Source organism: Siniperca chuatsi, linkage group LG3, assembly GCF_020085105.1.
Source record: "Siniperca chuatsi isolate FFG_IHB_CAS linkage group LG3, ASM2008510v1, whole genome shotgun sequence".
NCBI classification, from domain to species: Eukaryota; Metazoa; Chordata; class Actinopteri; order Centrarchiformes; family Sinipercidae; genus Siniperca; species Siniperca chuatsi.
The window spans coordinates 4,956,095-4,979,756 of NC_058044.1; the positions used below are offsets into that span (position 1 = coordinate 4,956,095).

At 40.4% G+C, this 23,662-nt stretch overlaps 1 protein-coding gene across 1 annotated transcript in view; it reads left to right on the forward strand.

Moving 5' to 3' along the window:
• elfn2a (extracellular leucine-rich repeat and fibronectin type III domain containing 2a) overlaps positions 1 to 23,662 on the forward strand; it is a 243,497-nt gene that overhangs the window by 76,225 nt on the left and 143,610 nt on the right. Inside the window, exon 3 of the mRNA XM_044189672.1 lies at positions 8,543 to 8,840. The gene's annotated coding sequence lies outside the window, so the exon portion shown is untranslated. The remainder of the gene's footprint in view (positions 1 to 8,542; positions 8,841 to 23,662) is intronic.

A 23,662-nucleotide genomic window follows, 5' to 3' on the forward strand; every position in this document is an offset into this window, starting at 1 on the left:
ATTATATTGGCTAAGATAGACAAAGGTTAACACAAGCCAGACGCTGTTTGTTACTGTCCCACTGAGCTCAGCCATAGTGCATTGTCAGGACCAATTAAGGAAGGGAGGAACAAACACACGGACAAACCTCATGGAATCACATGACTCTGGCAGAGTCTTGGTTTGTTGATCCAGTTTTTCCTTGGGAATGATGCAGATTCAGGAGACATGAAAAAGGTGGGCGGTGAAGTACATAGAAAGGATGTAGCCTAAAAGATAGAGAGAATGAAAAAAAAGAGGCAAATTAAGAGATTAAAATGATTAAGAGATTAAAATGAGAACAACATGGAGAGAAAGTAAGGGAAAGATGGTCTGGAGTGAGAAAAGACATTGGAAAGAGGGAAAATAAATGAGAAGGGGGAGGAAACTGAAGAGAAAGATAACTCTTTTTCCAAAATAAAACAGGAAATAACAGAACCCAAAACCATGACAACAAGATGCTAAAATTAGAGGTCAAAACAGGGTTTCTTGATTGGACCAGTGATGAGACTGCATCATTTGTATGCAGCAACATGTTAACAATTGCCTTGAGTGCGAAAGTACAGTATAGAAATGAAAGAGCAAAAAGAAAAGAAGCGCGTAGAGGAGTAGAGAGAAGAGTGGTGAATTTAAAATGAAGTATGCTGATCATCTCCGGGCTGCTGAGACTTTCCACTAACAGAGCAAAAAGAGAGAAAAGGAAGAGAAAAGCTGGAGAGAGAATACAAAGACAGAAATGAAACAGAGCGACAATAGGAGCAAGCCAAGCGGAGTGAAAAGTGGTGGTGAATTCAAAGCGAGCATGCTGGTAATCTCCTTGGTGATGTGCTGTTTTATGAGTTGGGACCATATTCCTTTGAGAAAATAGATAGAGCAGGCGAACAGGGAAGAGGAGAGAAAGGAGAAGGAAGACATGACAGGAAAGGAGAAAGATGTCTCAGGTTCAAAGTGAAATGGATGGGTAGAGAAATGAAGAGAGGCCTACCTCTCCTCATCTATCCTGTCTTTGCATTTGTGCTGTATTTTTAATCCCTGTCTTACTCATCGGCCCTGTCTCCATTCTCTTTATCTTGTTCTGTTTGAAAATGCTTATACATTACCAAACTCAGAATAAAATCCCCTTCTTCTCCCTCCCTGCCTCCCTCCCACTTTACATTTTTCTCAACATTAAAGGTGTGTTAGGTTGCATTAAATCCTCCTTTTTATCCTGTTGAGTCATCTGTTTTGACGTGCTCCGAGGTCTCCAAAATGGCTGTGCCTTCCCCTCACCACCACCACCCTCCACCCTCTACCCTTTTCAGCCTCTGTCTCTCCTCCCTCTCTCCCTCCTTACTGAGGTACAAATCTCCCTCTGTCCTCTCCAGTGTTTCTTTTTGTCCCTCCATCACCATCAGTCCTGGCTGTCGGTGACTGATCCTATGATAATGAGGCAGAGCTAAATAGGCAGTGATGGTGTAGTGTTGGGATGGGATGAGTTTTTTTATGGAGGGGGTGGAGTGGAGGAAAAGGGGAAGCTGTTGGGCTGACTGCCGACCTGTGGCTCATTTAGATGTGTTGTGCAAATCATTTCACAGAGATATACAATGAGCCGGAGCAGTAGATAAATGAATGCATGTTTGTATTTGGGATCCTCTAATGGCACCAAGGGAGTAGTTATATAAAGAGTGCCATGTCCGTGTTTAATCCACATGCACTGTGTATGATTATTATTTCCACTTTTCCGAGCACGATTGTTGCTTCATAACTCCACAGATACGCACCAGAACCCAGAAGCTGTTACAAGGCGTGTAATGCACCATTAAAGCACATGCTTCCATTTGCAATGTCTAAACAACTCTGATAAAGGACAGTTATCACACAGTGATGTTTTTAGTGCTCGATTAATGACTTGTAGAAAATGGATCCACAGGAATAATTGCTCAGCACTCAAGAAAACTGCAATGATGTTTTTTTTTTCTTTCCACTCTCAGAAAACTATTACATATCACAAATAAAGACAATTTGACTGCCTCCTTGCACCTCTAAGGAAGAATTAGGATTTTCAGAAATAATTGAATAAAGTAACGTTAATAGAGCTGATGGGCCAATGCACATAACATCACATTTTATATGAAAACCAGGTCAGAAATTTTCCTTGTAAAAAGCAGTTAACTCAGCTTTAATTTAATACTCTGCTATCTATTTGTAGAATAAAGACAACATTTTGCTGCATTGCTCTGTATGATATATTAAAAAAAGAAAAAAGGGCATGTCATGTTATTGAAGCAATGGACTATGCACATTGCAACTTTAAATAGTGTTACAAACTAACTTGGGTACTGCGTGACAAAGTTTAGCTTCCTTTAAAGGTCCAGTATGTAGGATTTAGTGGCATCTAGCAGTGAAATTGCCGTACCGTATTTCTCATCCTCCCATTCCAAGCGTGTAGGAGAAACTACGATGGCCACGAAACTCCCAAAAAACACGAAAGGCCCTATCTAGGCTCCCTTAAGAGATTGTTCAGCACTACAAACCCGTACACTCGACTCGACTCAGCTGCTGGTGATACCAGCACCTGCACATACTTGCTGCCCTGACACTTCCCCTACATCCAGCAATGTTCATTTCCTGTTTGTTTTAGGAGCTTTTGCCTACAGTCTAGTCTTCAGCAAATGAAATTTGCATTATCATATGGATTGAGGTCAAGTGACTGACTTGGCCAGTTAAAACTGCTTCTGTTTGTCCGTAAAAAGCCCTTTGTTAATCTAGTCTGTGTGTTTAGGAACAGCATTGTTCTAAAATTTGGGGATTATGTATAACAAAAACACAATTCTACACTGTTAAGCCAGTATGGATGTGATGACCTTGAAGCTGCAGATTCAGGAGAAAGCTTAAAGTCAACATTTTAACCTGTAGTCAGTTTTTCATTTCAAATCTAATGGTCCAGTAGTACAGAATCAAAACAGTGAAAATGTGCCACTGTCATACACCGTAGAGTAGTTTTTTGTTTGCAAAAAACAACACCTATTTCCCCTGCTTGCGTCTCATTTACCTCTTTTCGTCCATTGAACAGACTAGTCATTTGTTTACTCACTGTTCTTTCAGCATCTCTGGAGATGTGCTGCTTGAAGGACAGCTGGCTGTGAGGACAGCGTTGGCCATGACAAAATGTATAATGGTTGCTGTTGATTGGATGGATGGACGCGTCTCTAGCACTGCAGCTGATGTGTTGCTTCTGGTGTGAATTCAGTGTTGGTCTCACATGCTATACGAGTTGCGTTTCAGCTTATATTTATTCAGACAGGGCTGACTAAGCATGCTTACTCATTCAAAAGTGACAAGTGAACATTTCCACTAGAGCCATTGGCTAGATTAAGTGTCTTTCTCAGAGGGGAACATTTTTAAACAATTGTTCCCAAGCTGATTTTCTACATGATGTTTGTTTAAGTGATAAGTGAGTGTGTTTGTGTGTTTGTTCATGTGCACAGCCAAGTTTGTCATCGATTTGGGTGTTAGAAAAAGATGATGAGGTCAGTGTTGCATCTGTGTGTACTTGTGTGTGCTCCTGTTAATCAGCATGTGGGTATGACTTTGTCCCCATTGACAAACCAGTCAACTAGAATGCGGCTGTCGGGCTGGAGGAATTTCAACGGGCGGGTTAGAGTGGTGCACTGTGGATAGTGGCAGTAACAGTGGCTTTTGGCTGTGTGGCGGTCATCCGAATGTCATCCACACACCCACTCAGACAAAGACAACAGGAGATCAGAGCAGGGAACGAGAAGAGAGTGAGGATTATTTTTTTAAGTCAGAAAGAACAGGAGAGACAGGATGGGGAGGAGAGGCCATGGGATCAGAGAAGAAGAAGGAGAAGAAATGGTCATTAGGAGGAAAGAAAGTCATGAGACTGCAGAGAGATGAGAGAAACAGTGAAGAAAAGCTGCACGAATCAGGAGTAGATGAAAGAGAAGAAGAGATAGCCGGGGCCAGCGGGGAGGAGAAGAAAGCAGTTAGGATGTGCATTGAAGAAATATAATTTAGTTTGCAGTGAGCAAGAGAGAAAAAGTAAAAAATAACAAAAGGGAGAGAAAGATACTATATGGTTGCCAGGGACAACAGACTAATGGGAAACATGCAGTCACCCACTCAAACCCCCCCCCCCTCACCGCCCTGCTCTCTTTGTTGATTTGTGTTTGATCCTCCTTCACCTTTAAAGTCTCCCTCCTCTCCTTCTCCTCCATCGCTTCTTATCTGCTCTCATTCTCCTTCCCTACCTGCATTTTGGTGTGAGCTCATTCTGTATATGTGTTCATGAAAGTGTGTGTCTCTGTCCTCTTCCTCAGCCTCATCTTTCACAGTCCGTCTACCCCTTCCACTCGTTGGCCAATCTCTACCCTACCAGCTGTTTCGGCTCTCTTGGTCTCCGTCTTCCTCTTCTCCTCCTCCAACTTTCTTCCCTCTCATTACCACTCTAGAGTTCATTTTCTTCTTTAAAGGATAATTCTGGTTTTACTACAATCTGGGTCTTATAATGGGAGTCAGAAAGTCATCTTACTCTTTAACAAAGAGGTCTATCTCTGTCCTTTCCATAATGTTGTCAGACACTTAGAATAACAATCAGTCACCATAGTTGTGGGATTAGTCGTGGGATTGTAGAGCATAATTGTTCTTCTCCATTGGTATGAACAGCAGAAGTTAGGACATGGTCTCCCATTAGTCTGTTTGTGAGTCCACATGCCTGTTCACAAATCACAAAAGACTGATCTCTAATAAATGAACTAAAACTTTATTTGGCCTATGTTTAATTGTGATTACTTAATCAATAAAAAAAGTACAGATAGGCCTCTGAACCACATTCAGGTAGTGGCCTCACACAGATAATGCTGAATGTTGAAAGTTGGTTATGATGGACTGGCTACCTCGCATATTGATGCTCTGCATCCTGCACGAAAGTCAGACTCTCCACCTTGCTACTACACTGCTTCCTATATTTACACTGATCGTTGGAATTGGACATAAATTGTGAGGTTCAGAATTGTCCAACATGGACATAATTTGTAGAAAAACTGGGCTGGGTTTAGGTCATCAAGCTAAGATGCTATTTTGTTGACAACCGTCTGATTAAGTGCATTTCCATCCACCTATTTTAATGTGCATTTTCAATTTTGCGCATAAAAAGTGGAGTGGAAATTCTATTAAAAAAAGTTTCTATTCTATGCATGGAGACAGACAACAAAAACATAAGATATATGTGGACCAATGAAGAGACTGTGATGTTCCTCGACTTACACATGAAACAAAGCCATATCATGTTTTGGTTTTTCACCATTTGAGTTTTGACGAGCACTATTTAAATTACGTTATCTCTTTGAGCCCTTTTCTTTTGCAGTGGTTTAATGGCACCAAACTGGAGAATTAGCGGCACCAGCACTTCATCTCGATGCGCCCAACTCTTAATTTTCGCACAATGGTAGTGGATGGAAACACATTAATTTGCATTTTCTTGTGCCGATTTTCTGGAAATAGTAGTGTTGTCACTGTGTTCCCAGATCTCAGCAATTATAAACTATAGAAAAGATCATCAACACTACAAAAATTAACTGCAGGCTGTAAAGGTGTGTTTACACCAAACGTGAAGCGAATATTACACTGTGAAATTCAATTGTTATTAACTGAAAAACACTCTTATTCTCTCATCAAAGACAATTTTTGCCAACATTTGGTTGCCGGGTGCAGTTAACCACAGTTCTTCTTTGTTTGTGTCATTTGGATTCACACAGGCACCGACCATTCTTATTTTGCACATATGTGGACTTAATACCTTATCTCTTCTTGGTAAATTATTTAATAGAATGGATCCATCTTCATTTCAGTCAGTCTAACAGGCTCACTTCTAAATTCTCCTACTCTTCATTCATCCCCAGACTCCATTTACCTTTTTCTGTCTTGTCCTTAACTGTCCACCCGCCCTTCCTTCCCTCTATATCTCACTATTTCTCTCCTTCTCTCTCTGCCCCTTGATGGATTATGGCCTCAAGCTTACTGTTGGGCACTGCAGTGGATCAAAACATAATTTTCACCCATTTATTTTGGCCTGAATCTAAACTCTCTCTTTCTTTTCCCTCCTCTGCTCTAGTTCAGAGAAAGCTGGCCTGGTTTCCCATCATGCACTTGCACCTCTCTCTCTCATCTTCTCTCATTTATCAACAGCTACTATTAATTTGCCCTCTGTTTATTACGCTTCCTCTGGAGTCTGGGCCTTGATGAAGCTTTGTTTATTGTTCAGTTCCTTTTTTCAAAGCACATTTATTCTGTGTTTTCAGTTAAGCCAAAGCCATGAAGTCCTGTTATTCCCTTCATCACTCACTAGATGTTTTACTTTGCCCCCTTCCATGCTGTGCTTTCATATTCCTGTTTATGCCACCTCCACACATTCTCCAAGACCTCCATCTTCATGAGGTTATAGTCAGTAACCTCCTGTTTCTGACATTTAACTTTATTATTCTCTCCATCTGCCAAACGGATCCTCCCTCTTATCCCTTCCTTTCTTCTTTCTCTTTTCTGTCTCACGCTTCCTCCGACCCTCTCTCGTCTAACCTTTACTTAAAGCCAGAGGATTTACATGGAGAAAAAAGATCTTCAGCACTGTTCTCTCTTGAAAGCATTTAATATCTTTGCCGCCGTGCCCCCGCCCCTTTTATAACAGACTAGTTGGCGCTGACCCATATCAGTGTGCTCTGACATTTGAGGTGGCCAAGCGAATTTCTTCTTTCTTTGCCCAGCAGATGTATGTTTGTGTGTGGGGTGTGTTTGTATAACGTGGGCCGGTGGTTATCTCATTCCTTTTGTTTCATTGTTCACTTGTGGTCAGACATGTGAGACATGTTCCTCAGGTCTTTGGGCTAAAGGCCTGGACCAGTTGCTGCTGTTTAGGGATTCTAGAGACTGTGTGACTCTCCATCGGGAGCAAAGAAGAAAATAATGTGGTTGCATAGGCCAACAAAAAGTCCCATTTCCAACTTTCCACCAGCGTTGGTTTTGTTCAGCCATGACCACGATTGCTCTCTAAACTTAACCAAGTAGTTCTTTGATCCCAAACCAGATAGGAAAACATCTTTGCAATTGTGATTTGCAACAGTTTTGGAGGGCATTGACAAATGATGCCGTTTTGCTGATAGGGGCGTCACTTCAGAAAACACATATATGTGTTCCTCTGGAGGGCAATTATAAATAATGTATTTTGTCATTTAATTTGAAAAACTTGCCAGAATTCTAATAATTAGCATCTTGATCAAAAAGCTGCCCATATACTGTAGTTCTGATCAATGAATACATTTTCTTTAGCTTCACAACCTTCCCAAAATTTGATCCATTTGGTCCAACAATATTTGGAAAGTCTAGAGAAGCTGTATGATTCAATTATTTTATCCTATTCATGTGTGCGGGGAGTCTGCTGGCTTGGCCTGGGGAAGTCTCGGACACACATGCTCTCAATCCACTCGGCTGGAGAAGGACTGTAGCGTGCATGCTCTATTGGCCTAAAAATGCTAAAATGTGAGGAAGACCTCAGAGACTTTTTTGCTGTATTGGCTCAGTGAGCAACTTTTATAGGAATGAAAGGGGGTGTTTTCTTTGAATGCGGCATCCATTTCTCCTCCATGGTCATTAGACAATAAGGGGTTGAGCTAAAGTGTAAAGGTTGATGTGCAATAAGGTAAACAAATTGTGATGAGTTTATTGGTTAGACTTTCTGGTTACGTTGACTAGTTTTGGTGAAAATATATCTCAGCTGAAGTTCAGTTCACTAGACATAATTGTTACTTGTGTCCTTCGATCACACTTTCAGCCAAATTTGGCGTTTCCCCTCTGCAAATGACTGTTTTTTTCACACAAATTGCAACATAAATGTGCAACAGGAACAGATTTTGATGGCTGTCCTGGATGTCCTGTTTTGGCATATTTGCAAGAATTTGTTGTGTTCTCACATGATTTGAGGGTATTATAGCAATCTGACTGTAATCGTAGTCTACCTGTTGTTCAGTGTGTTGTCCACTTATTCAGATGTTTATATTTTAATATGTGCGTCTTTTTGACTGTCAAAAGTAAAAACAAATCTGTGCATGTTGGTGGAAATAATAAATTACATGTGGGGTGTCTCAATTCTTTAAGTAGAAACAAGTCTGTTTCTTAAAGTGAGGAAGTATTGAACTTAGACAGAGAAGACAACTTCACCTTTGAGATGTTTATCAGTCAAACACAGATACAGTACCTGCATACATAATCAGACATGACCTGGTTATAATCTGGTATGGAATTTGCTAATAAATGTTAGGAAGTATTTGACCGAACACAATTTTTCAATCAGGAAAGGCGCACTTGGTATGCACACCTAATCAAGGCAGTCTGGTTAATTTAAGTTTTGCATTGATTTGATCTTAATCTCCATCTCCCACTCTAACTCTCTCTCCTTGCATGTTTCTCTGACTCAAATGTAATTTAAAGTTTTATTAACACCTCCTTCCCTCTCTTTTCTCCTTCTCTCGTTTAGCCCCACTTCTGAGATTTCTTGTCTGTGTAGAAAGAACCATTTGCTGGGACAACATCTGTTTCCATGCTTGAGTGGACAGAGGGAAATCAGATCCACTTCGACCACAACACCACCAACGACAGCACAATTTTAACATCTTCTGGGAAAATATAGCAGAAGATTCATCATCAAAAGGACACATTGTTGATACATATAAAGAACTTCAAAGTTATATATTCAAACTCATTGCCATCCAGACCCAGGAGGCTCAACTGATACTCTACTCAGCCTGTCCTCGATTGGCAGGACTTCACTAGAGGTGAGTGAGTCAATTCACACTGTTCTCTCCAATATGAAACCCCCTTACATTCAAGTGTAGATCAGCTGTCATTTTGACTCCTATTCAATTCTAGTGAGGCATGGTGTTTCTAATAAGTCCAGTGCTCTGGGCTTGGTTTGACAGGGCAGCTAGCCTTAGGTGTCGGCTCACCCACTGAAGCTCTTTTCAACTAGAACCCTTGACAGTGCCCAGTGGCATTTCAGTGTGAAAAGCAGCGGCTTATGAAGGTTTTTATTTTTTTATTTTATTAAATGATACGACCAATTCTGGCCAAACTAACCTGGCCGTCAAAGTGGAATGTCTGTTGCCATAGCAGCAGGTACTGATCCATATACATGGCTGGAATGTGATTTTGAGAAGGAGTGCTTCCCAGTGCTGGACTGTGCTGAAAATGCTGTGGAAGACTTCTTAGACTTTCTATTTCCTGGCTCTGTCATTTTGTTGGAAACAGATCGGTGGCTTTGGCTCAGTGTCAATGTCAAGTTGAAGTTTTGTGCTGCCATGATGCATGATGATGAAATTTGCTGACATTTAAAGGAAACTATATGTCTGTATCATGTTTTAGCAGCAACCGCTTTAAACTGTAGTTATTTTGGTTGAGCATCCTCTGTGTCCTCTACGATTCTGTCCCACTTTTGGTATCATGCTGAAAATTCTACAGCTGAAAGTGTTCCTGTTTTGAAGACATTACTAGGTTAAAATCCTTCATCGCAAACAAGCCCTGTCCTAGTTCTGCAGTGGGGAAACTGGACTGTATTTTTCTGTTGTTTTTTGAATGATCATTAATAAATCTCTCTTTAAGTTGCACTATCCTTAACTATCGTTTGGAGTCAGTGAGTAGCACTAACCTCAAACACAAGCTGAAATCATAACAGATTTCTATGCATGCTCTATTTTAATTCAATTCAAAGACGTCTAAGGTTAAAAATATTGCCATTATAGTTCTATACATACTATTCACCCCAAAATTACACAGATACATTAATATGCTATTTACTTTGATAACACATTTAGTCTATCTGAGTATTTTATACTAGCTTAAATCAGCTGTGTTATTTCTGACAATATTCATGACATGAGCAGCCAGGGGGTGCACGGTGGCAGAGCGGCTACAGCTCCTGCCTCCCAATAAGGAGATCGTGGGTTCGTGGGTTCGATTCCCGGACCGGACCAACATCACACAATCTCTCTGGGTGGAGTCTGCATGTCCTCCCCGTGTTACCGTGGGTTCTCTCCGGGTTCTCCGGCTTCCTCCCACCGTCCAAAGACATGCATGTGTAGGTTAATTGATAACTCTAAATTGCCCGTATTGAATGAATGTGTGAGTGAATGGTTGTCTGTCCTTGTCTGTGTCTGTGTTCGCCCTGCGACGAGTTGGCCACTGTCCAGGGTGTGCCCTGCCTAAGGCCCGAAGTCACTGGGATAGGCTCCAGTCACCCGCGACCCCCTAACGGGGACCAAGCGGTAGAAAATGGATGGATGGATGGATGAGCAGCCAGGCGATGCGTCCATTTTATTTGCCTCTTCATAGTTAGGCAATAGGCACATGTATATTTTACACACTGAGTCACACAAATCTTAAATGTTTTTCACAGTGTGAGAAAAAGTGTATATATCTCAGAAGACTCAACACTTGTTCTTTCATCTTTTGGTGATAAACCCAACCATAGATAACCTCTGTGACCCCAATTCAAGTTGCCTCCTCTGTCTGCACATAGTTCATGGAATTTGAATTTGAAATGTGTTGATGTTCATTATAAAAGTATGTTTGAATAAGCAAAGTACAGACAATCTGCAGGGCTTTTAATGATGCTACAAGTACAAAATGCAGATTATTACCAAACCATTATGTTGGCATGCTTTGTAAAGTGTGCATTTGCAGTTTAAATTGCTCACATTTAGTTAAAAGTATGAAAAAATATACCAACAGTTATGCTCAATCGATCCACCCACACCCATTCAGGCTCATTATGGTCATTTAGCGGAGGAAGCCATTTCTATAAACAGATTTTTTGGTGTGTAAGATTCCATTTTAACTACAAGTCTATGTTTCTGTTTATAGAGATTTATATTTTATATACAGTATATGTTTAACTAATATTCACATGCCTAGAAAGCCTGGATGTGGCTTAACTCACTTTGTCTCTTTCTTTCTCAGACAGCTTATCTGCTAAAAACCTTCCAGTCTGCTTTAAATTCATTTATTCTCTGTCATTCAATGAATGTCTCCCTAATTTGACAGTTTAAAAATTTGTTAAAATCAAAAAACCTAATATAAAGCCTCCTGCAAGCATATACCCAACACGTAGGTTTTTTAAAGATGCTATAGAAGGTTTTTGATCTTTTATTGAGATGATACAAAGACCTAACATGCCTTCTCCTGTTGTGTTCAACAACAAACTGGCAACAGATTTCTCTTAGCTCAGTCTCATCATTCTCAGGTTTCGGTGTTAATGGATCGAGATGGCTTGCGAATGTGTAGCTCTGAGATACACTTCAAGTCTCCCGAAAGCACTGAAATGTGTTTCTCTTTCTGTTGAGGACATGGCAGCAAGAAGTGTAATAAGGACCTAAACCTGATCAAACATAACTCTAAGCTCATCTGGCATCCAATATAGAGATAGCTTAATTACTTGGAATGATAAATGTTTTTCCATACCAACATGGCCAGCTGCACATTTAAACTTTCTTTGTTAATGTCTTGATCCTGATCATCAGTTCATCTGTTTTTCCAGAAAACACAATGTTCTCATTCTCAAGGTTTATGCAGTAAGCACCTGCAGTATGGCTGTTTTTTTAAGAGTCTCGTGTGTAGTCATTTTCTGTTGTTGCAGACATAATTCATTCATGTGTGGTTCATGGTTGATATTTAAGTTTGCAGAAATACCTAGATAAGTACTGGTTTTAACTTGAGAGCGATGGTCACTTTATTCTAAAAGTGGTACATTTAAGTGGGACGTGAGAGGTTGTGTCCTCCACGTGGAAGAACAGGTACTGTACCTAAAAAAATAGTTTAACTTGTGAGGAAACTGTTGCTGGACAACTTACAACAAAAATGGATTTTGCATTGTTCTTGTATTAGTGTTTTGTGTTTTGTGCATTTGAACTTAATGTTTAGGGACAAACAGTAACTTTCTAGGGTGACTGTTTTCATAAGCATTGCTATTTTTTAAATAATCAGCGTGCATTACAACTTATTAACTCCGATTTTACACTTAAAAAGTCATGAATCAACAGTAGTTCGTTCTTATAATTTCAAAAGGAATCCCACTTGAATCTTTTGACATCTTTGCTAACATTTAATTTAGCTTTGTACTAAGAGGGCTTTACAATACTATCTACCACCTCTCTTAATGTTTCACTGAGCTATGAATATTATTTGGACAGACTAGAAACAACAGGAGTTTACATTTCCATGGCCTGGTTCTTTTTCATACTGTTTTTTCCTGTTTGGTATTTGGCATCTTCTCAACTGTGGTTTTCACAGTAACTGCAGTCCAGAGTTTTCTCCAGGAGTTTTTTTAGATGCAGAGCCTGTTTTTTTTTAATGAATACATATTTTTTTAATCATTGTATTTTCTGTGGTAAATTGTGCGCTCTGTAGGACTGAACACAGCACATCTTTCAGCTTGCAACCGTAATGAAGCCAGCGGTGGAGCTTGTACCAGCTGGCTTGGAAGCATATGAATCTATTTTATGTTTTTGAATTCCTGCATAATCTGGTTCATGCAGCCTACTGTACATTAAATATCCATTGTATCTATTCTCTTACTGCACCTCCTTTTGTCACTTTCTGCATAACATTTTATATATAGCTGAATTACATTTATAAATCAATCTGTTTTGAGTTGCCCTGCTTTATGACACCCTGTTTAAGTGGTAAAACATGAACTGAAAAGGGATTATCTTGGCTTTTAAAAATAATCTCAATGTCGATGCTTTTCTATAGTAGTGTAATTAATTTAATTTGAGTGTTTTGCTTGTCCGTACTAAGATCAACTAGCAAAAATAGATATGGCAGGAGTCCTCATACACCAGAGAGTCATTTGGATAAAGCACATGAGGCCTTTGGGTGTTTTAATGTATCATATGAATATTATAACAACATGTATCCTTATAATGCTGGTCATTATCCTGATGAAGATTTACTGTCTCATTAACTTGGATGAGACTACTTTATGTCAAAGACATCTGGCATAGGCAATAAATTCCTCTGGAGAAATATATTTGAAAAAATACAAAAATGAATCAATCAATTTTCCTCATCAGAAATGGCTAAAAGAGCCACTCATCTAACGCATGTGTGAACTGCAGGGCAGACGAGTGTGATCTGCCCCATCTTTTTAGTATGCAGCGTGTTGGTGTGATCCTGACATGACTTGATTAAATGGTTTATCCTCCCGGAGCCAGAGGTTAGTTTACTCAGTGTTCACCTTGAGCAGCACACAACACATCACCATTTATCTGAGTAGTGTGTTTACATGTGTGTGAGAGCAAGTCTGGATGCATTTACATTAACTGTAGGCTAACTGGTAGATTTTGTTGGTGAAGTATGTGTGTGTCAAGGTTTGCACATGGGTGGCCGCAAGGTGGCTTTGTGAGTGTGAAAGTCTGAAAGTGTTATTGTGTGTGTTTATAGAGGAAGTGTCCTTGGTGTTCTCAGTGTATTGGTGTGTGTGAGGGACAAAATGTGGGTGTATTTGTTGTGTGTGTGTGTGTGTGTGAAGGTATGCTACATTTGTGTGGTCTGTATTTGCGTGAGAGAGTACTACAAGGTAAAAACATCTTCTTTTCTCCATTTTCCATCTTTCTGCCTCATTTTGAGTAATACATCTTAATTCCAAGTGTAGATTAATGAATCTTTAAGTGCTACTGTTTGTCTCAAGTTGAATGATAGCTTTCAAGTTTCTTTTATTACCACACAGCTAGGCTGATGGAATTAGTCTCAGTACAGATGCAATGGCTGTGACAGTACACTACATACAACATCAGTGCCAACATAAAGGACACAAGTGCAAAAAAACCCCCAACATACAGTACACTCCACATACAATTACAATTAGGCCATCTTTTGTGTATTTATCAACTGTACGGCTTTGGGGAAGAAGCTCTGGTTAAGGCGTTCTGTCCTGCCTCCTAGTGACCTGTACCTTCTGCCAGAGGGGAGACACTGAAAAGACAGTGAGTTGGGTGAAAAGGGTAATCTGTGATCTTGACTGTTAGTAAGATGATGCGTTGTGTGTGTATATGAAGTTTTCTTTGTTGTGTGCTTAAGTTTGTTTCAATACCAGACAGTAATTGAACGTTTAAGAACCTTTGAGTGATACAATGTCACTGAAGGATAGTTGTGAACCCCCGTGTAATATATCTTTAAGTTGAATGGAAGCCTTAGAGAGCTTTGGGTAATGCATCTTCAGTTCACTGATAGATTAACAAATCAGCTAATTTGACTAAGAAATCAATCAAAGCAGTGAAGGACTGCATCCACCTAATTGGAATACGCTTTAGATCTCAGCACAATTTAAATACACAGGATATAAGCTAGACATAATCATGCTACTTGCTCTCTCTGCCTTTGAATCTCTCCGTTAGTTCATTTCTCTGTATGTATGTGTGTGTATTGGTTAGACTCCTGCATTCATTGTCAGCTGCTTCTAATGTTGGTAATACATCATTTTAAGCTTATCTACTGTTGCAATTGTTGCAAGTCACGTTGAATAAAAGCAGTTGCTAAGTCATTTTGTGTGTGTGTGTTTGCTTTAAAAGCCAGTGTTTGGAGAATTGTTGTCCAGGATTTGACTAGGCAGGCTCAACAATAAACCCCCAGGAGGTCGCACTAATCTGTTTCATCACATAGTCATCCCTCCAAATTTTTTTTCCCACTCTTCCTCCCCATTCTGCCAGTCTGGAGTGCCAGGTTCTACCATGGCTATTCGAACACGGGGGCGGGGAGGGGGGCTGTCACACACTCCCCATGCATCCTTCCCACAACACACACACACACACACACACACGCACACATAGACATACCTATCATGGGCCATATTTCATCAGGAGGCTCTGCTCGCTTGGCTAGCTCACTCATGTTGCCCCTTCACCTGAGATGTTCCCTTCTCCTCCGGCCCCTTGTGGCGAGGCTCAGGTGGAACCGGGGGTGCTACAGTTCAGCAACCCTGCAGTCGACCCACATATCCTGGGTACCCTCTTGCCATGTGGCGCGCCTGTTGGGATGGATGTAAAGCGGTAAGGAGGGAAGGAGAGCCGTGTGCATTAGCCATGCTAATCTTATTAGTGCTGCCATGATTGGATCCTGTAGGAATCAACCGCCGTTGCCAGGAGAGACGGAGGAGCTTGTATATTATTAAAGGGTTTGCTCTGTCGCAGGGGATGTAGGGGTTGGGAAAGAGAAGATAGAAAGAAATATACAGACAGAGAGGAAGACGGACAGACTGAGAGTGACTGAAGGAAAGTGCAAAAGAGATGCACATAGGGGCACTGGAAAATAATCATACTGAAATGTCAGAAAAGGAGAAGTCAGTGATGTAGATAGAGAAATAAAAAGATGTGCCCCACCACTACACAAAAACTATATAAAAGGCAGTGAAGAGTGAAAACAGGGGCAAGTTAGAGAATGGGGGTGATGAGAGGAACTGATAAAAAACTAATGAAATCTAGCTTAGCACTGTAAAATAGATACAATGGGAAAAAAAAGACATAATCTCTAATTGCTCAGTTGCAACAGTAACAACTGCTACTCCTAATGTAATGTTACAACCTCAGCAAGCCCAACAAACAACATGCTCAACCAAAATTAAACAATATAAGGTTGCAAAATAAAACAAACAACCTTATCAGGAAGGAGGAGAAGCATGACTGAATCAACTAGCCCCAAGCATTTCAACAAAAGCAGAGAAATGTGAAATGGAAAAAAAGCTGCTGTGGTCATGTAGCAACACTAGCACATACAGTTGGTGCTTACCCATGTTACATGCATAAAATAAAATACAGAGAGTATCAGTTAGCTTTAGGTCCTTTGACAAAATGAGAAGAGGCAAGAGGTAAGATAAACTGATAAAAAATAAAAGACGAAATGACTGAAATCATTTAATTGACAGAAGTCCATTATCCTTAAGGAGACCTTGCCTCCCTCTATTTATCAAAGTTAACTCCTCTCAGGTTTTTTTTTTACTCACTTTTTATGTTTTATCTTTCTCCCTGTCTCCCCTGTCAGTTTGTGGCAGTTCTGCCCTTTTACAGCCTCCCATGTGGAACCACAGAACAAGATATTTTTTGAAACCTCACTAGACAGTGTCCTTGTATACTTGTGACTGTCCAAACAAGACCTTAACCCCCTCCACTTCCTGCTCATCCTTACTTCCCAACTACAGGCTAGCGTGTTGTCATCTTCAAAACATCCTGTCCTCCTCTTTCTTTCCTCTCTTGCTGGTCAACCTCCTCTTTTTCTCTCGCCTCCCTGACTTTGTTCCTCATCCCTCTCATATCTTTCTCCATCCTCTTTTCCTCCTTCTTTCTTTCCACTGTCTAATCGGTTCCCTATCTACCTCCCGGTCCCCATCTTCTCTGGCTCTCCCAGAAGAGTTTCATCTTGTTTTCGCTGCTGCTCCAGTGGTTCCTAACCCTTGAGTTTTGGAATCATCGTCTAAGCAGACTGTTGTTTTACTGTCTACGCTTCGTTGGTGTCTGGGACCCCGACAGCTTCACTTACAGTGGCAGAAGTTTTGTGTGTGTGTGTGTGTCTCTGTGGAACTTTCCTCAGTTTGTTGTGATATATCTCGTTAAAGACCAAAAGTCAAAATCTCTTGACAAGAACATCTAATGGCTCCCTGGCTGCCTAAATCCTGCTTCCCCTTATTCCTCTATTCTATTCTGTGTCTTGCATATTATTTAAAGAAGCACGGATTCTGGACAGTTTTAATGGTACGTTTGTTTAAATTATGATGTACTGTATATACCTAGTTGATGATCAGTTTGACTATTAATCAAAGTGCTAGATCAGAGTTAGTCAAACTTAAAGTCAAGGTGTAATGTGAATTTATTGTAAGGTATAGCATACATGAGTAAAAATAGTATTGTCTCAAACACGCTGCTGTTTTCCCTTGCATATGTTATAAATATCACACCTTCAGTGATTACTAGGATGTGCATCATCAGGATTTTATTAGTGCAGATACTGATACTGGCAATGATTATCGGTATCCATACTCTTATCAATACTTCTCCATAATTTTGGTGGAACTAGACTTTGCGCAGCTCCCTCTGGGGCCACAAAATGATTTATACAACTTTTTTCACATATGCAGTAGTACTTCCCAAGAGCTGTAAACAGACTGATGTGTTTATGACCTGCCTGCCAGCCATGCCCTATTGGACTCGTCTGCCTGTTAATAAGCTTGTCAGTCTACACCTTCCATTAAAAGTCACCTAACTCTACCGGCCTGCTTGAGTGTCTGCATTGGGTCCTCCATCCTGTGCTGTGTACTTGAATCCTGACATGTTCATGTCCCACAGTATGAATTGTAATCACTTTGGTGATCCCTTCACTTTTGTTCTAGCGCCATCATCCGGTCAATGTCCAATACTTTTGACTTTAAACCAATATAGTTTTCAATTAATTCATTCTCTGTTCTTTTCTCCTCATTGTTTTTTCTCTCTTCTTCTTTCTCTTCCTCATTCTTTCTCTTTCCTCCCATCACTCTTTTCCTTTCCTTCATCTTAGATTTTTGTATTTTCATCTTGCCATTCCTCTTCACCCTCTCCTCTTCCCACTTCAGTTATTTTTTTCTTTTTGCCGGCTCTGTACCCTTGGCATGTCTAGCTCTCGGTTTATTTGCTCATCCATGTTGTCTTGTCAGAATCACCATCCAAATCGCTTTAATGCCAAAGACATGTGACACAAGCCAGGAATTTGCCCCGGTGGACTGGTGCCACGCTGTTCAACAGACCTCTCTCAGATCTCTCTGATTCCTCCTCTCGTCACACTGCTCATCTTTTCTTTCCCCTTTCATTTTATTTCATTTCCATGGTCCTCAATCTCCTGACTCCTTCCCCCTTACCACTTTACATTGTCTCTTTTCATTTACTTCACTTTATCACACAGATGACCTTTTGATACGTCCCAGAGTCTCTGCCTCCTTTTCGTCATTCTCTTTTCCGCTACCTGTCTTTTGATTTCCTCTCTCTTTCTTTGTCTCTGTCTCAGGTGCATTGCTTGATATTTTCCGTTCTCTTTGTGTAGTTATCTTTCAGAGGTCAGTGCAGGGCTCCACGTTTATCTCAGGGCCACAGTCTCACCATTATGGGGCTGTAGTGAGGTGTTCAAGACTCCAGTCTTGTAAAACTTCCTCCCAAACCTTTGGTTTTCCCAAAAGTAAAAGATAAAAAAGGATGTCACTTCTCACTTTTCTGTGCTTTATTTCAGATTTATGGAGATCACTAGAGACAGGGAGTGCTGTCCTTTTCTTCCCCTGTCTGTGTCCTTGCATACCTTTCCTGTGTCGGAAGGTTTCCAAAATATAACACATTAAAATAGATTTTTGTATTTTTATTTATTTAACCTTGACACCATTCTTCAATATTTCTAAATGTACACAAGTACATCTTTTACAATGTGTCTGTTTTGCAATCTTTGACCTTAAGTAATATTTGCCGATATTTTCATGTAAATGAATGTCCACTTAGTTACCTTAGAATGAAGCCTGTAAGCTCTGTTCTTCTAATTCTAAGGGTAACGACATGTTTCTTTCTTTCGATCTACAGTATTGGTTTACATCTCACTTTTTGGCCTTTTTTTTACTGCTACCTTCAAATTCCTGCTGTCTACCTCTGTGTCTTTCTTTCTGTCATCACTCTGTCAATCCTTGTACTCTTTCTCCCTCTCTTTATTTTCTCACCTTTATTCTACCACCTTTTCCCTCATCCATCTTTGTTCGGTTTCTTGCTGTCTCTGACTCTCATTTTATACTGCTGTCATTTTCCCTGCTCTCTCCTCCCCTTTCTCCTTTCTTATTTAATGTCTCTCATTTCTCTACTCCTCCCCTCTTTTCTTATATTTCCTCATCTTTTTTCTCTCTCTCTGACTGGTTGGTGATTCATTCATCCAGCCAGGCATTAATTCATATCATCATAATGATTCACCCCGAGTGCTTCCTCTTTCTCCCTCTTTCTCCCTCTTTCTTTCCTCTTGTTCCATCCTTATCTCATTTCAGAGAATGCTTATAACTCATATCTGAGCTACTAATCATTCCTCCACCTCCCTCCTTGTCCCCCCCCCCCTTTTTTTTTCTCATGTGTATTCTCATCATATCTCATGGTAAATATTAAGGCAGTAAACTGTAGTATGAACTCCAGGCCTGTCAGACCATGTTCCAACAATTTGACAGCTCTTGTGTATCCTGTATCGCCTGACAGAGGGGAGTAGTTTGAAGAGGTGGTGGGCAGGGTGAGTTGGGTCACGGATGATGTTAGAGGCCCCTACCCCGACATCAGACCAGGTCCTTTACTGCCGGCAGCTGTGTCCCAATGATGTTTTGAGTCATCTTGATGACCCTCTGCAGAGCTACCTGGCCCTTTCTGGTGCGGCTGGCATGCCACGCTGTGATGCAGTACGTCAGGATACTCTCCAGTGTGCACCGGTAAAAGTTCACAAGAAGGTTCTGTGGCAGACAGGTGATGAAAATAAAAACCTACCGGGTGGCATATGAAATTCTCAGAATTCACAATGACAACAGACTAATATGAAGTAACAAGTTAAAGACTTAATTTGAACAAGTGTGGGTAAATTCCACTAAACTCAGGGTCTCTTAAAGTCCACAATGGCTCATAATCTCTTCTTTGCTCACAGACTGGAGTCCTGATCTGTAGCATTGTGCTCAATGTTGCCTTTGGTGGCCAGAAGCTATATTACAACAATATTGATGTAATGTCAAAGACTGTCACAATATAAAAAGATACAACATTTTCTATTTATTTCATTCTTTTACAAAAAAATGTTTTGAGGCCAAAAATAATTTAAAAAAAAGTTTCCATTGTTTCCATGCATTGTTTGAAACAAAAGGCCAGATCTGAGAAACACCAAAACTTTGCGGCCATTTTGGAGCAAAACTTTTTTTGGAGCAAAAAAAGAGCAAATGGATGTTCCAAAAGATGTTGTGTTTTCAAAACTCTTCATCAAAATCACATACTGCTGTCTAAAGAGAAAGTATTGTAAAAAAAAAAAAAGCTCCTCAGTCAGCTCCTCAACTAACACTGCAACAAACTTGTTGACAGTTGTTGTTCCTACCCACTTTCATTCACACACCTCTACATCACATTTGAATGTTCTAGTTTCTCTTTTTTTAGCCAACACTGTGTTACCAACATGATGTGTCCCTTTACATGACTTCATACTGATTATGGAGTGAAGGGTTTTGTACCTCTACACATTCTGAATAAGTCAATACTACAAAAACAAATGTATCTTCTTTAGCAGCAAGATTGAAGAGTATTGTGGGCAGTAGACTTTCATTCAAAATCTCCACTCACTGTCTGTACTTGTGTTAAATGTTTTGAAAACCATGTCTTCAATGTGACAGTTGTGAGAAAAGAAAAGAGACAATAATAAATCAGAAATCATTAAAAGTGAATGCACTTGAGGTTGAAATCATTGCATCTCTGTATTTGCAGTTTTTGAATATTCTGTAGTTAAAACAATCTGTTTATTTTGGTATAAATTATTCTTGGGGTGATCATTGACTGGACATCAAAATAGAATGTGTCAATTTGATGCAAACTGTAAGAGCATAGAGACATGTAAAAGAAAACAATAACACTAGATAGATACATTTTATTGTCTCCAAAGGGGAAATTATATTTCCACAGTGTGCATTATGCATCCCTCATAGAACGTAGATACATTTACATACAACAACATACAACATAAATAGATTTGTACAGAATACGTAATGTGTTATTATGATTAGCGATATATGGAATTTAGCACCACTATGGCAGAGCGGACAACGCTTTGGCTTTTGAAAGCAGTGTGTGTAATACGGGACAATTTGTTCTTGTTGGAGACAGACAGACAGACAGGTGTGTAGCACCCGCGGTGTTACGGTTGTTTTACAGAAACCTCATTATGGCTATCCTATCCTTGTTGTGCTAGCTGCTAGCTAGCTAGCTACCCCAATCATTCCAAATGCAAGCCAGCTGGCCAACAAACGTTACTGCAAGGTAATGGTGGCTGACCAGAGGTGGAAGAAGTAGTCAGATCCTTTAGCTGTTAAAATACCACAATGTGAAAATACTCCACTACAAGTAAAGTCCTCCTGCATTCAAACCTTACTTCAGTAGAAGTAGAGAAAGTATTATCAGCAAAATGTAGTTAAATTACTTAAAGTAAGAGTACTCATAGTGCAGTAAAATGTTCCCAGTCAGTGTTTTCTGTCAGTGTTTCTGAATTAACATTAGCATTAGTGTGTATGTTGCATTTTACTGCTGTAGATGTTTAAGGTTGAGCTCATTTTAACTACTTTATATACTGTACATTAATGCATCATGATAAGATCAGCATGTGTGTGCAGCATCGCTGTGCTGTAAGAACCACCAAGTCAACTTTTAATGAGCTCAGAAACACAGCCAGCGCTCAGCTTTGTGACAATGCATTTTATGGCTAATCCAAGAGAGTTTTAAATAATAAAGAATTAAAGAATTTCCTCAACCCATGAAGGAACACTTAGTTTTACAAACATTCACATTCAAAATCACCAGCACTATTGGATGTTAAATGCTGGTGAATATAGTATCTTGGGGTGAAAGGCGTGGTGCTACAATGTACATTTTGAGCTATTATTTGTACATGGTTGACACTGGAACGGGGGGCCAAAGGCGGCAGGGCTTGCGGTGGTCACCTCCCACCCCTAGAACCCCCACACTTTTAAAATTGCAGCTCCACCCCTGCAGACAGAATGGTATTATGGAGTACTGTGGATTGAATTATGCTTTTGTAAAGCAGTAACAGAAGGTGGGGGGGTAACCGAGAGTGCTTTGAGTTTGTGAATGGCAGAGAGTCTTTGCTGGCAGAGTGTGTGGATGTCAGTGGTGTGTGGGTCAAAACTAAGAGTTTTTGAGTGTGATTCCAAGGTATTTGAATCCGTCAACCTGCTCGAGTGTCTCACCACTGATGGACATGGGGTTCAGGGAAATGCAATCTGTGTTGGGACTGCTGATAACCAGTTCCTATGTCTTATTAACATTCAGCTGTAGATAGTTGCTGTAGCTGTAGATGATAAGTCATCACAGAGTTATTGTCATTAAGAAGTGCAAGTATGGCAGTGTGGGCTAGTGCAGTTATTAGTGTACAGGGTGTAGTAGAGGAAGGGGCAAAGGACACAGCCTTGTGGGGCTCCGGTGGTGATGGTTGGAGATGTTGCTGTGCCTTACAGTCTGTGGTCTGTCACTAAGGAGGTTGTGTAGTGGATGATTGCCATGAAACATTTCACACAGAGCCTTACACTATCAGTTACCATCAGTAAAGTTTTTATGCAGAATATGTTTACATGATATCACAGCCCAAGACACAGTAGGGGAGGCAATCTTGTCCTCATTGTGTGGGATAATAGCTCCTGTAGTTCCTGGCATTTATCCAGGTAAATAAAAAAAAAAAACTCACTAAAGTAATTTCCCACTCCCACTAAATGCAGCAGTCAAAATCACAGAATGAAATAAATCACATCTGAGATTATTATTGGCACGTTAAACAAAGTTCTGCAGAGGTATATTGGCATGCCCCACTTCATATTCAGGTATTTTAAAATAATCTTAGGAGGATGTTGCTGAAGTCAGCCACTTTTTTTTTATTGGTGGGCCATGAGCTGCTAAAGTACAGAACGAGCTGGTGATCTGAGTTGTTGAAAAGTTACTTGACGATCAGAAATTTAGGGATCCTCACTCTCCACATTATTATTTTCCCACCTTATTCTCAGACTGAAAATGGCACACCTGGTCCACTATATCTGTCATGTAGGTTTTGTATTTTCTGTTTTTTATGTCCCTTCTTTCCTCTTCTCATTTCTCTCTTGCTTGCTCTTGGAGTGTCTCACTCTCTCTTTCTTTCCTCAAGTCGCCTCCTCCTCCTTCAGGGTCACTGCCATCCATCTAACAAGCAGCAGACTTTTCTTGTCATGGCCGCTCCAGAGAGAGAGAGAGAGAGAGAAAGAGAGAGAGTGCTTGTACACGGGCAGACAAGCTACCCGGCCAGTCTCCCTTCTGCACGATGCGTGGAGGTTGGGAATGATGGAGATGCGTGTTATGTGTGTGTTTGGGTGGTGTGTGTGAGAACTTGTGTAGGCGCTCTTGCAGTCCTTTAGGCTAGAGTGTTGCATCTGTAAAATGACAAATCACACTTATCACCTTAGCAGAATCATTAAAAAGAGCTGGAGGCTTTGGCATGTCTGTGACAGAGACAGAGAGACAGTAGTTAATGGAGATAGCACTCACATGTGTTTATACATCCACAAGGACATGTTCACAAGTGCACATATTTACATATTTAAATGTATCAGCCAAAGGTCTTTCGCTAAAAGAAATTACATTTATGTATCACACTGTACATGAGGAATACTTGCGATCTTAACGGGGCAACAGGACTACAGCTTTGAACGTTTATTGTTTAGGACAATTAGCCGCCAGTTTAACATCTGGTGAGCAGATATTTTAACTACCCAATCTGTTGAGTGAGGTTGAGGGGGAAAACATGTAGAAAACACGTGGCAGAAAGGAAGACAAAGCTGTAAGTGTAAATA